Consider the following 14,768-nt stretch of genomic DNA (forward strand, 5'->3'; position numbering starts at 1 on the left):
TGATTGGTAAATTTTTATTGATTAATATAGCTACTCCTCTGGCTTTTGAATTATATGATGCTGCTGTTACATGCCCTATCCAATCTCTCTTTAATTTCTTGTGTTCCACTTCAGTTAGATGTGTTTCTTGCACGAATGCTATATCAATTTTTTTTTCTTTATAAATTTAACAGCTTCTTCCTTTTGATTTGGTTATGTAATCCATTAATATTCAAAGTCATATAGTTCAACATGACCATTTCATACTTTGTTTATCTTTCCTTTCCATTTCCTCGTCACCACCTTCTCCATTTCTGTTTTCTTTTTTTGAACAAATTGTAAGACAACATTTCTAAAACATAAAATATTTCCACTATTCCCATATCTAAAATTCCTTTAACCCCAATAGTCCCTCCCCTCTATGAGTTTCCATTTGTCCCTTGTCGGGCAACCACATTTCCGCTCTTCATTTGGATTGCAAACCCGATCGCAAGCGTCAACTGATTTTGCAGTGACTGTTATTCTTCCCCACCCAGCCCCCCAGAAAGATTTTAATCTTCACATAAAACAAAGCTCACTCTCTTAATTCCCTCCTTACTTTATTTCTTCCCTTTCTTTCCCTTCTTAGTTCTTACTTATACTTTATTCTTCCTCTTTATATATAGTTTGTTGTCATTTTTGTTCATGTTACATCTCTTCATCCCTCTTTCTGTTTTGTAGGTGTTCTGCAAATTTTCGTGCTTTTTCCGGATCCGAGAACAGTTTGCTTTGCTGCCCCAAGATAACTATTTTAAGCACCGCTGGATATTTTAGCATAAATTGATAAACTTTTTTTCCATAGGGTCGTTTTGGCTGCGTTAAACTCCTTCCTCTTCTTCAGGAGTTCAAAACTTATGTCTGGGTATAAAAAAAAAGTTTTGACCTTTGTATTCCAGTGGTTTTTTTGTCTTCTCTTATTTTCTCATTGCCTTCTCCAATATATTTTCTCTTGTCATATATCTCAGGAATTTTACTAGAATGGATCTTGGTTTTTGTTGTGGCTGTGGCTTAGGGGCTAATGTTCTTTGTGCCCTTTCTATTTCCATTCCTTCCTGTAATTCTGGCATTCCTAGGACCCTGGGAATCCATTCTTTTATAAATTCTTTCATATTTTTGCCTTCTTCATCTTCCTTAAGGCCCACTATCTTTATATTGTTTCTCCTATTATAGTTTTCTATTATATCCATCTTCTGAGCTAACAGCTCCTGTGTTTCTTTAACTTTTTTTATCAGATTCTTCTAATTTCTTTTTTAAGTCGTCTACCTCCATTTCTACAGCTGTTTCTCGTTCTTCCACCTTGTCTACTCTTTTTCCTATTTCTGTCATGACCATCTCTAATCTATTCACTTTTTCTTCTGTACCTTTTATTCTTCTTTTTATTTCACTGAATTCTTGTGTCAGCCATTCCTTTAATGTTTTTACATATAATCTTTAAAAGTTTTTTTATCCATGTATTGTCCCTTCCCTTCATCTTCCATTTCTCTGTGTAGAGTTTGATGTTCTCCCTCCTCTTCTTCTGAGTCCACCCCAGGATCTGTGTCTTTTACCTTTGTCTCTTCTGGTTTTCTTGTTGGGTTTCTTATTTTATTTTGTTGGGTATTTTTGTTTTTATTATTTTTATTAAAGGTGTCTTGGTGTTGGTCGTCTTCCTCTGGGTTGGTCATCTGCTCTTTCTCTGATTTCCTTTTTTTATTCTCTTCCTTCTTGTTCCCGTTATTTTCTATGTTTTCCTGTTGAGAGTCTTGCTGTTGTGTTATACTTGTCTGTTTCAGCGGTGGAGATTTACTCCTCAGGTGGTCCCCCCTCCCATCAGTGTTGTTTTTGTCTTGTGCATACTTTTGTTTGACTCCGTGAGCCATTTTTGTAGTCCTGAGTGTGGGGTTTCCACTGACCTCAAGGAGCGGGCTTCTCTCTCCGCAGCGGGCCTCCTCGTACAGGTAAGGCCTTTACCTTTCTCTCCCGACGTCTTTCTTTCTTCTTTTCTTCCTGTTGTTTTTGGTTTTTCTTAACCTTTTTGAACTCTTAAGGCGGAGGAATGAATTTAATACAGCAAAATCAACTTTATGGAAAAAAGGTTACAAATTCATATTAAGACATCCAGCCGTGCTTAAAATATTTATACCCGGGGAGCAAAACAGACTGTTCTCGGATCCAGAGAAAGTGCAAGAATTCACAGAAAGTTTGCAGGACAGGAGAACAGATGAAGAGATGTAACAAGAATGAAAAATGGCGATAAAGTATATATAAAGATGTAAAAACAATGTATATGTAAAGAACTAAAGAGGGAAAACAGAAGGGAAGGAAGCTTTGTTATATGTGTTAAAAAAAAAGTGTTTTCTGGAAAGGGCTGGGTGGAGAGGGAATAACTGTCACTGCAAAATCAGTTGACGCTGCGAACAAGATCACAACCCAAATGTAAAAGGGAGATGTGGTTGCCCGGCAAGGGGTATGAGGCAACTCAGAGGGGGGGGGGACTTTTGGGGTTAAGGTATTAGTGGATGTGGGAACTGAAGAGCTACTTTATGTCTTAAATGTGTTGTCGTATATTAAGTGTAATAAGAGAAAACTAAGAGATGAAATGGGGAAAAGTGGGGTGGAGGTGGCAAAGAGATGTATGCAAGATATAAGATGGCCACGTTGAACTATATGACCATAAACTTTAATGGAATACATAACCGAATTAAAAGGAAGAGGCTACTAAATTTATTGAAGAAAGAAAAAATAAATATAGCATTTGTGCAGGAAATCCATCTAACTGAAGGGGAACATAACAAACTAAAGAGAGACTGGGTAGGACACATAACAGCAACATCATATAATTCAAAAGCTAGAGGTATAGCCATACTAGTTAACAAAAATATACCAATCAAAATAGAGGAGGAAATAATAGATCCGGCAGGTAGTTATGCAATGAAAAAGTGTCAGATATACTCAGAATTTTGGAATTTGCTCAATATATATATATATATATATATATATATACACCTAACGAGGAGGATCAAAAGCACGGTGGTGCTTTGATACCCAAGTGAGAGGATGAACATTAATGTTGATTACTGCTCCACATCTGTCATTTGTAGGAGTACGTTACCAAAAAAATCTACAGTTTACGCAGAAGCAATTATCAGAAACAACTCAAAATATGGATCAAAACTAAAATGGGCATATGGGCCAAAGATTTCTCAAGGCTACAATTTCCCAAATCTCTGCAAAAACATCCTTTAATTAATTATCAATTACATTAATTATCCAGGCCTCAAGGCATCACGAAAGTGGATCTAAAATTCAGCCATGAAACACCAAAATCTGTAGACACCGTGATTGTAGTAAAAACACAGAACTCAGCCGGTCTTGCAGCATCCATAGGAGGTAAGGATATATTACTGATGTTTCAGGATTGAGCCCTCTTCAAGGAATAAGCACAGATCAGGAAATAACTGGATGGCATTAACATCAACTTCTCCAATTTACATTATATTATCACATTCCACCCCCCCCCCCCACAACTTATTGCCCCTGTTGCCTTTCCTCCAATTCTATCTCCCTTTTCCCTGTGTCTCCTTTCACAGAGCCAAAATTAATTCTCACCTCTCCTATCATCATATCCAATTAACACCCGGACTCCAGTCTTCAGTTTTTATTCTTATGCCTTCCTGTTTTTTGCTTATACTTTGAAGAGGGGCTCAGGCCTGAAACGTCAGTAGTATATCTTTACCTCCTATGGATGCTGCGAGTCCGGTTGAGTTCCTCCAGTATTTCTGTGCTTATTTAGAATCCAGCTGATGTATAAAGGGAACAAGTATTAGGAATTTGAGCAGAAGGAAGGCAGCATGTATCCGATTATGGTCAAAAACACAACAAATTCAGGGCATCCCAAAGAGTTTTCCAACCAATTAAATACTTCTAAATTGCAATCACTGCTGCACTTTAAGAAATATGTTTATTTCTGCACAGGAATTGGTCACAAACAGAAGTATCATAAGGACCAGATAATTTGCATTAATAATGTGGTATAGAGAATAAATATTCCCCAAGGAGAGAAAGGAAAGAAAGGAAGGTGAAGTAGCTCTGTTCATGAGAAATTAAATAGGTACAATTATGAGAGATGGTGACTGGGCAGTGCTGCTGATAGAGCTGTTGCCTTCCATCTCCAGAATCCCAAATTCAATCCCAACCACTGAGGTTCCCTGTGACCGCATGGGCTTCCCCCAGTGCTCTGATAGAGTCTACATCTCAAGAGCACCCAGGTTGGTAATTTAATTGGCTATTGTAAATTATTTCTCCTCCATGGGAGAGTAGAATCTGGAAGGGGGAATGGAAATTAGAAGATTGTGGGGAGAATGAAATGGGATCACTGCAGGATCAGAACACAAAACAGCCCTCGTCAAGGGGTCAGCGGTGGAGAGGATCAGAACTTCAAATTCCTGAGTGTCAACATCTCTAAGGATCTGTCCTGGAGCCTCCATGTTGATGCTCGCCAGCGGCTATACTTTGTGAGGAGTTTGAGAAGATTCAATACATCACCAAAGACTCTCAAAAACTTCTACAGAGACCATTCTGGCTGGTTGCATCACTGTCTAGTATGGAGGTGCCAATACTCAGGACAAGAAAAACTCAAGAGGGTTGTTAATTCGGCCAGTGACATCACAGGCATCAGACTTCACTCCACTGAGCACATCTATGAGAGGTAGTGTCTTAAGAAAGCAACCTCTATCCTCAAAGGCCCCCTCCACTCAAGCCATGCCCTCTTCATTTTGCTACTATCAAGACAAAAGTACAGGAGCCTCAAGACAAACACTCAGCGGCACAAGGGCAGCTTCTTTCCCTCTGCCATCAGATTCCTGAATGAATAATGAACCATAGACACTGCCTCACTTTGACTTTTTCTTTCTCTTGCACTATTTTTATTTATTTTGCAAGGTGGTTTATGTAAATGTTTACACTGTGATGGTGCCACAAAACAACAAATTTTGTGTCATTCATAACAATAAATTTTGATTTGGATAAGTGTCAAAATGGGGAGCTGATAGCCAGCATCGACCCAATGCGCTGCATGCTACATCTCTCTATGAGCTGGACTTGGAATATTCAGGAGGCACATAGCAGATGCTGGAACCTGAAGCCGAGTACAATCTGCTGGAGAAGCTCAGCAGTTCCAGCAGCATCAGTGGGAGAAAAGGGACAAAATTTTGAAGCAAAACTCTTCACCAGGACACAAGCATTCATTTTAAGGGGCTTTAACTATAAAGTCAAACAGCACGGAACAGTCAGGAGAACAGATGAGGAAAGTTGGATTAACTTATTGGATGGCAATAATCACCTGACTGGCCAAGCAGCCTACTCCTGATTTTGCCCAAGTATTCATTTCTTCATGCAGAAGATGGCACTTCTTTCCACAGTGGAGTAGCCTATCTGAAAGGCAAGAGTGACATCATGAAATATGAATGAAGCCATGAACTACCAGATATCCAATGAACATACACGCCATGCCACACTCTGCACTGGATGAGTCATTCAGAAAATCCAGCTGCCACGATGCAAGATCAAAGTCACAAAGCATGGAGGAGACTGCCCCCTCCAGTGAGCAATGAGATTGGAGCCTACAGTTTACTCCTTGTGGCTTTAGTTGAAACCAAGTCATCACCTTTATTTATCTTTCGTATCATGCTCATACGGTAAAGATGAGATAGTGTTTCTCCAGGACCATGGAGCATATTTACATAAGTTAGAATAGAAGTTAAACACATTAAAATATTAAAGACTTATACAATAACAGTCCATTTTACCCTATCCCCAAATGGCCTAATGGGAATTCAGGGGCCTAATGGCTTGGGGGGAAAAGCTGTTGCCCAATCTGGACATAAGGGCCTGAGTGCTGCAATGCCCTCTACCAGATGGCAGAAGGGAGAACAGTTTACGTGAGGGGTGTGTGGAGTCTTTCACAATGTTTACTGCCTTTCTCCTGCATCCAGTGTTGTAGATGTCCTTCATGGTAGGAAGAAAGCCCCAATAATCTTTTCCACTGATTTCACTATCCTCTGAATAAACCATTATCTTAAAAACCATTATTCGGTCTGATTAAAGGAACCCACAATAGGAACAGATTGACAACGGAAAGCATTGGTCTTTTGAGTGTTGTTATTAAATAAGATCTAATTTGGAATAATTCCAAGAGAAGATTTGTTGTACTGTTTTTGAGCTGCATCGATTCATGTTAATTACAGATTAGGTTAATTGCCTATAAAGTGTGGCATATATTTAGTTACTGCAGCATTTGGCAATATTTCTGAATTATTTCTACATGTTCACAAGCTCATCTTTTACTTGTATGATATGGGAAATGCATCACATGTAACTATTGCACAAAATTGGGCACTTTCAACTTCCACTCATTTACATCGCATTAAAGTCCTCGAGAGGGCAGACACTTCTGAAAACTATGTCCAGAATTGAGGCAACAAGGCAAAGGGTGGAGGGTGGGGTTTGGAGGGATTTGAGGTTTGAGTCCAGGGTCAAGGCCCAACCAATGCTCAGACCAGAGGAACAACATTGGTGATAGAAAGGGAGGTGTGGCCCCAACATCTTACGTGATGTCATTGGATAGGTTCAACATCCAAGGGATGAAGCGTACAACATCCAAGGCAGAATAGTGGGCTTAGTAGTGGCACCAGATGATGTGATGGGCCACGATTTGGAAAGTGTGTATTAGTTAGATCCTTCAAAAAAGTTCTTGGAAATGGTCTTAGCCAATGAAATTTCCAGTATTTTAAATGTGGTGATTAAGTCTCTTGGCAACAGGAACAGTGCTCCCTCTCTGCACTATCCTTACCTGTCCATACTCGAACCATTTCTATTTACCCTTAAGCTCTGTTCCAAGAACAGTCCAAATCTCAGCAGTTCCTCCACATGATCACACCTTTCTGATTCAGCCTGACATTACTAATATTAATTTGAAAACATCCCTGAAATGTTCTCACAAATTTTTGAACACTCTGCTTGAATGTTTACAGTATACATGGTTACCTTTCTTTCACACTTAACTGCATTTATAAAGCATTTTTATATTTATAAAATGAACCAAAAGCTGCTAGTTGTATGCAAAAAAAATTTAGACATCCAGTGAAAGTTTAATCAATCAGAGGGAGCATTAAAGGAGGAAAGAGAGGGAGAGGTTTGACATTGAAATTTGATTCCACCATACTCCTTCTAATTTAATTTTAAAAAGCATATTTATTTTAAGATGACACATACATGCTTTATTTCAGATTTCTAATTCTGATTCGATTTGTGCTGAAGATATTGTGATTAACATTTTTCTCTGCCATGGTTTTTCTCAAAGTAGACAAGTTTCAACTGATGTTGGCATGCCAATTCCATTATCCGAAAGTTGTTCATTAAGTCCCAATCAATGTGGCCCCCTCTCCTCTTCACCAAGAACATTCCGTTCATCATTTTTAAATGTAAATTTCTGCCTGCGAGCCAATGCCACCCAAATACCCCAATTAACCTGTACATTTTTGAAGGGTGGGAGGAAACCAGAGCACTTGGAGGAAACCCACGCAGCCATGGGGAGAACGTACAAACTTCTTACAGCCAGCCCCAGCTTCAAACCCGGGTCGTTGGCGCTGTAACAGCGTTGCGCTAACCGCTACGCTAACCATGTCACCCTTCGCAAGGGAGCACTGACAGTTTTGAACCAGCATGATAAGATGGCAAAGTATTTCTTTTACATTGCAATTGCAAATAGAGCCATATCTTGAAAGAATACAGAATGAACTCAAGCAAGGTGAAGGCAGATCTTTGGTTTTCATTTGGATTTTAGAGTGGCAATCAAGTTTAGGCTTCCTTCAACAGGTCAGAACCAAAAGCCACTGCAGATGGTTGAAATCTGAAGAGAACAGGAGAAAACAGTAGCATCTGTGGAAAGAGAAACAGTTAAGATTTTTTGATTGAAGGCCCTCCACCACCCCACAGATGCTATTGAGGAAAGAGATCTCTTTGGTGTTAGAATTACTACTGGGTATGTGTCATTTGAGTCAGACAGGGTTGTGTTCTATCACCAGGCCTGTTCTCCCTGTACAGTGAAAACATCATGAGAATCATACAAGACCTACCTGGAATAGGAGGACACAATATCAACAACCTCTGCTCTGCAGAACAGAGAGCAAACAGCAAAGTAAATTTATAGAAATTAGTATCGACCGTCAATCAAAAAGAAAACTGAAGGAATAGTAAAATCAAAGAAACCTGATATTCCAAATTGTAAGATCATATTGGGAAATGAATCCTGAAACAAGTTCACAACTTCAAGTACCTTGGATCATGGGGAACATCTAATGGCAAATGTGAAATAGACATAAAAGCAAGAATAGAATTGACAAGAACAGCATTTATAGAAATGAGAAACATTCTAATGAACAAGAAAACAGCAACTGACGTTTGCCTTAGAACTCTCAGCTGCTACATTCTTCCCATATTGATGTATGGCTGCGAGTCGTGGACCATCACAAATGTAATGGAATAAAGACTCAATGCAGCAGAGATGAGGTTTCTGAGAAGAATGCTGTGCTGATCATATACAGACAAGACAACAAACAAAGATCTTCAGAGAATGAACACAAAATGTACATGACCTAAGAGAATCAGAAAACAACAATCAAAATTTTTTGGACTCGTCATGTGAAGCGATACATTAGAACATTTAGTTACAACTGGAAAGATGGAAGGAAAAGGAAGCCGAGGCAGAGAATGATAATGAGAGATGGATTAACATCATGGTTAGAAACAGGGGAGGCACAACTACAATTCGGAGGCTCAGAGACTGTGATGGATGGAGAGACATGATCACCCACGCCAAACTGTAAAGGTACCTGAACGAAGCTGTCACTGTAGAGACTGCAAAGAAGCAGCCCTCTCCAAGAGTCTTGTAGGCCTCTCCCCATTTCCCCATTGATGTGATTTACCGGGATTGTTATCTGTAGGGGGCATGCAAAATCATTGAGGACCCCACACACAGCATCTTTCTGCTGCTCCTGTTGGGGAAGAGATAAAGGAGTATCAGAGCCAGCACCACCAGGCTGAGAAGCAGTTTCTTCCCACAGGCAGTGAGAATGCTGAATGACCAAAGGAACTGCTTACACTGACCATCTGAGTCTCTCAGATTCACAAAACAACATTTATTTATTGATTTGTAAAGACGAAATATTTGTCCTGCATATATATTGTTTGTTTGTTTATGTGTTATGTCTGGTTATGTGTCTGGACATTTTGTACCAAGATCTGGAGAATGCTGTTTCATCAGGTTGTACTTGTGCATCAGATGACCATAAACTTGACTTGACTTGAAAGAATATTCACCTTGGGAATGCTTGGTTATCAAGCATTGCAGCATGTTGAGAGCAACACAGCAGGAAGATCTCACTTCATTAACAGAAACTCAGATAAACATACTGACAAGAAAACCTTTCACATGCATATGCCATTTCATATGCCATTTAAGGAGGCAATTTTCCTGAAAATTCTGCTCTACCTCACAACTTTCATGCCAAGAAAGCAGATTTGAAATTTGTGGACCTGGCGTGGGATGTTAACCAAATGACCCAGTGTCTCTTCACTCCAACAGAAGACACAAGCAGATACCTTGATGGAGGGCTCAAGCCCAAAATGTTGGTTATGTATCTTTATCTTTGCTGCATAAGTACACTGTTTGACCAGCTGCATTTCTCCAGCATTGTGTTTTTACTTCAACCACAGTGCTTATAGACTTTAAAGATTCACTTCAGACACAAGAAGATACTGTAGGCACATGTTGAGTAATTGATCCACCATCACCTATTTTATACCACTCTCAGTAGTTAAAATCAGGTTATTTATGCACATCCCTTAATTCAACATCTTCTTTCCTGTTGTCATTTGTTGTATATTTTGTGCCAGCATTAAATTCTTTAGGCAGAGAACATCCTTGGATGCATAGATGATTTAATATTTTAATACATCGTGCTTCTGCAATTAGGTTCATTAAACGTCTTATATTATCTTATAACATAGAAGGAGGCCATTTCATCCATTATGTCCTTGTTGGTTCCCAGGCAACAATCCTATTCAATGAAATACAAAAGTCTGCAGACACTGTGATTGTACTAAAAACACACAGTAAATGCGGGAGGAACTCAGCCTATCTTGCAGGAGGTGAAGATATATTACCGAAATTTCAGGCCAGAGCCCTTCTTCAAAGTATTAGCAAAAATCAGGCAAGCATCTCATTAAAGACTGAGAGAGAAAGGGGGAAGAATGGGAGGGCAAGGAGTCTAGAACAACAAAAGGAATTAATTGGACATGAAAAGAAGAAGGGTCTATGACAGGAGTCAGAGGGAAAAGAGGAGGGGGAGAGAGAGAGAGAGAACTAGAGGAAAGAAGGCAGGGAATGAAGATTGGGCGTGGGGGGGGTAGTTTTATCGGAAACCAGAAAGATCGATGTTACTGCCGTCCAGTTGGATGGTGCCCAGAAGGAAGATGAGGTGGTGTTCCTCCAATGTGTGAGTGGTCTCAGTCTGGCAGTGCATGAGACCATGCACAGGCAATGTCAGCAAAGAAATGGGATGGGGAATTGAAATGGGTGGCCACTGGGAGATTCAAACTATTGTGGAGGACAGAGCCAATCTTCTTCATCCCATTTCCCCTCTTTTTATTTCCCTACCAGTTGTTCTCTTTTCCACATGCCCATCAACTCCTTTTTGACTTGCATTATGGAGTGATTAACTGTGGGCAATTATTCAACTAAGAACAAACTGCAAATTTAATGTTCACCAATAAACTACTAACCACACATCTTTTGGATCTGAAGAAATCAGAGCAACTGTTGGAAAATAACAAAGAGAACATGCAAATTCCACATGGACTGCACTTGAGATGAGGATAAAATGCAGGTAACTGTGCTGCTAATGTTGAACTCTACCTGATGAGAGGAGGCCTCGATTCGAACCAGCTCTTTTCCATTCCCAAATGGTTCTGGGTATCTCACTTATTCCCATGTTAAATCCTGAAATTACATCTTCCCTCTTCCCTGACCTACAAGTTGAACAGAAATTGATTTCTTCATCTGTAATAGACTTATTGTGGAGTTTAATGGTCTTCCCTCAGTCAAGCCATACATTAGTAACAAGCCCCTGTCTTTCATTTAAAATTAAAAGGAAGTTGTAAAAGTGACATTCCAAAAGGAGCAGCCTATCTTTATAGATTAACTGGCTCAAACAGTCACTTAGCTTTTAGTCTCTCAGTTTCTAGCCATTGGTACAGGCTGCACTTCTTTAATCCAGCGTCATTGGGGCCTGGCCATTGCTGGATCACAAAAAATGCCTGAAAACATAAATTGACCCCCAAGGGAACCCCCTATATCAAGGCTAGAAAACCTTAACAGCCCCAATAATCGGGACCGGGGTTCAAGTCCCGCGCTGGTCTGTAAGGAGTTTGTACTAATAACGGCAGATTCAAACGTACCAGACCATGGGTGTTGCTGGACCACAGAGTACAAGGTAAGAAAGGTACAACCTGTACAATTAAAAACACTGGGCAAGACTATGTGTCTTAGTTTCTTTCTCAATAGTAATTATTTAATACATTTGATAAGTAGAAGCTCTGCATCCTGTCTTCCCAAAGACATTCTAAGACCTAAAAGATATCCCCTCACAGTCAAAGGAAAACTGAAAGCATGAAAGGTGTGAAGGTACTGGATTGGCTGGTCAGATGCAGAGGCCATACAGCTGACCCTCTGCAGGTGTTAAACAGTGACGAGGCTTGAGGTAAAGTCTCGCTAACCCCCCCTCCCCCTGCCAACCTCTTATAGCTCACAGTTATCATAAGGTTTTAACCGTTTTCTGCATTCCATCTGAGAATTCTAGGTTTTTATTTTAATCATTGAAATAAAAATGTTTTTTTTTAAATAGCCAACTTCAAAATGAACAAATAACTTGAAGCATAAACAATAACTAAAATAGCCTAGTTGATCTGCTCCAAGCAACAGCCACAGGATCAGATGGATGGGGGTTACTGTGCCAACCCTCCCTGGTGCAAACCTGGTGACAGCTGAACGTGGTGCCCTGTGTCGCCTCCACAGCAGGTCTCTGTCTCTGACCAGGATTAATGGCAATCTCAGTGGTAGAGGGAAAGTGCAGTTTCACAAGCGATAAGTAGAACTGGTACAGGGTAAATAATACATTGAAATTATTCAGTTGTCCAATTAATTTGTGCTCGTATTTGATTAAATAATGCCTTTCTCTTTTATGAAGGTATTTCTCAAATAAAATATAGAAATTTGAACTAAAAATTTGAGTGGACTCGACCAGATTCAATAAAAGTTTCAAATCATGTATGAAAACAATATACAGAATAAAAAATATCCATCAATAAACATTCTTTCTAATCCTCTGGCAGTTGTTGGTATCAAGTATATCCGAGGTCTTAACCTTTCGGAAGGACCTACTAGTTTAATCGTGTTCTTGACTGTTGCAATCAATTTCCAATGTGGAATCAGTTTACAAGGGGATACCTCTTTGTCTTCCATCTGTCATTAGTTAATAACAATACCTTGGAAGATATAGGGCAGGAGGCTGTGGTCCTGTGCCCTCCTGAATCCAAGAAACAGTCATGTTTAACGAGTGGTCTTGAACAGAAGCTTGGATAAGTTGCCTTGTTTCAATTCACACATATCTGGTCTATGGACACAGTGAAGGTACCTTTGTACCACTCGGAACTGGGAGAATAGAAAAATCTTTCAGAGCTCCTTAGGGAAGGTGGAGTTTATAATATTGCCAGGTGCTGGGTGAAATTAACCTGCTCTGTATTCTACACTTCACCTCATTTTATTTTAATTGACATGAAAAGCAGAGGAAGCTCAGCAATCTGGAAATGGAAAATGTGAACCTGTGAATGAGGAGCGGAGGATGGCCATTCAGCTTGCTCGACGGGCCGAAGGGCCTACTCCAGCTCCTATTGTCTATTGTCTATTGCTCTATCGTTCAATGAGATCATGGCTGATCTAAATGGAACATCAACCTTGTATTTCCATTTGTGGCTTTTCATCCCCTTGCTCATCAAATATTGGTCCATCTTTGAGTTAAAAATATTCAGACTTCTTCCTTATGGAAGAGAATTCCAAAGATTCACAGACCTCAGAAAAATTCTACCTCATCATTAGCTTAAATGGGCAACTCTTATCTGTAAATTGTGGCCTGAGTTTTAAATTCTTTCACACTATATCTACTCTGTGAAAACCCTTCATGTTCTTATGTTTTAGATCACTGGTTTTCAAATTGCCCCCTCAACTTGCATTCCACTTATTTCCTCATCATAAGTGCTCTGCGATTAGTAAAGAATTGGTTAAGGTGGGACATGGGTGGAAAGAAAAGGCTTGAAAACCACTGTTTTTATCGTACTTAGTTGATTCATTATGTGCACGTTTTCCTAACTCCAAAGGAAATGGGCCAATGACAATTTTTCTCAAGCAAAATGTTTCTCTAACAACTGGGTCGAGAGCAGTGGTTCTCAACCTTCCCTTCCCACTCACATTTCACCTAAAACAATCCCTTACTGATCACAGAGCACCGATGGCATAGGGATTACTTAAGATGGAATGTGAGTTTTTGGAGGTTAGTTTGAAAACCACTGCTTTAGATGAATGATCCTTCTTCATAACAACTTTTTCATTGAACTTTCTTTCATTTAAGTCAATGTATTACAGCCCAAATATCTCCATGTGATTTCCTGGCTCTGACTTCGGAATGTCACTTGACCATATGTTCTTCTCACCCTTACTAATGAGTTGGCAGGTTATGAAGACCATAAAGTTCAATGTGGTCTCCTCAGTGTAATACAAGAGGAAGTGCAACACTGTCAGTGAGATTACCTACAGTTAACCTACAAGTGAGGCATTATCTAATCTCTCAAGTCAAGAGAGCAGTCCCCAAATAACTTTGAAGGATGTGGAATATATCCAGTATGTCATCAATATTTATCTTTGAACTAACAGCTAAAACAGGTTAATAGATTATTACAAAACCGCCCTCTATTTGCTTAAGAAAAATCTCTTGTTGTGGTCACGCACCACTCGAAAGCTTAAGTAGTTTGCACAATTTCAGTGCCAGTGACCCAGGTTCAAATCAGACACTGTCTGTAAGGAGAATGTACATTTACCCTCTGTCTGCACAGGTTTTCTCCAGGTACTCCGGTTTCCTTCACCCTTCAAAAATGTATGGGTTGTAGCTTAACTGGTGCTTTTGGGTGGCATGGGCTCATGGGCCAGACGGGCCTGTTTTTGTGCTGTTTGTTTCAATTTAATAATTTAAAACTTTCCTACAATAAGGACTATTCCTCCAAAGTACATCATTAGCACATCTCCGAGTGGTGAAAAGTGCTGTAGGAAATTCAAGATTAGTTTAGATGGATATATGATAGACAACATGATCATGGTGAACTGGAGGACCCTGTTGCCATGTTGTGTGAGTAGATGACCATTTGCTCCTTTATCTTTTTGATTTGAATGGATGATTTACGCTGCTGGTGCACGAGGACACCAAATTGAATTCTACGCTGAGAAATTCAGTCCAAAGGTAAAGATAATAATCACCAGTGGTGCTCACCTGTCACATTTGTGGCCCAAAATGTGAAATTAATAACACCATCACCACATGCTTTACCAGTTGAACATCTCCGTGTCTTTATTTTCCTGCTTCCCTTATTTCATCATCCTACACCTT

At 39.7% G+C, this 14,768-nt stretch overlaps 1 long non-coding RNA gene across 2 annotated transcripts in view; it reads right to left on the reverse strand.

Annotated features, from left to right (window-relative positions):
• Nucleotides 1-14,768, reverse strand: part of LOC138737546 (uncharacterized) — a 127,610-nt gene that overhangs the window by 25,489 nt on the left and 87,353 nt on the right. Inside the window, exons 3-4 of one of the 2 annotated variants that reach the window (XR_011341012.1) lie at nt 5,339-5,430; nt 3,636-3,797 (exon numbers count right to left, since the gene is read on the reverse strand). This is a non-coding gene — a long non-coding RNA (uncharacterized lncRNA). Of the gene's footprint in view, nt 1-3,635; nt 3,798-5,338; nt 5,431-14,768 lie in introns of those variants that run through there. The other variant, XR_011341011.1, reaches the window with a different exon arrangement.

This window comes from Narcine bancroftii, chromosome 6, assembly GCF_036971445.1.
Source record: "Narcine bancroftii isolate sNarBan1 chromosome 6, sNarBan1.hap1, whole genome shotgun sequence".
Taxonomy (NCBI): Eukaryota; Metazoa; Chordata; class Chondrichthyes; order Torpediniformes; family Narcinidae; genus Narcine; species Narcine bancroftii.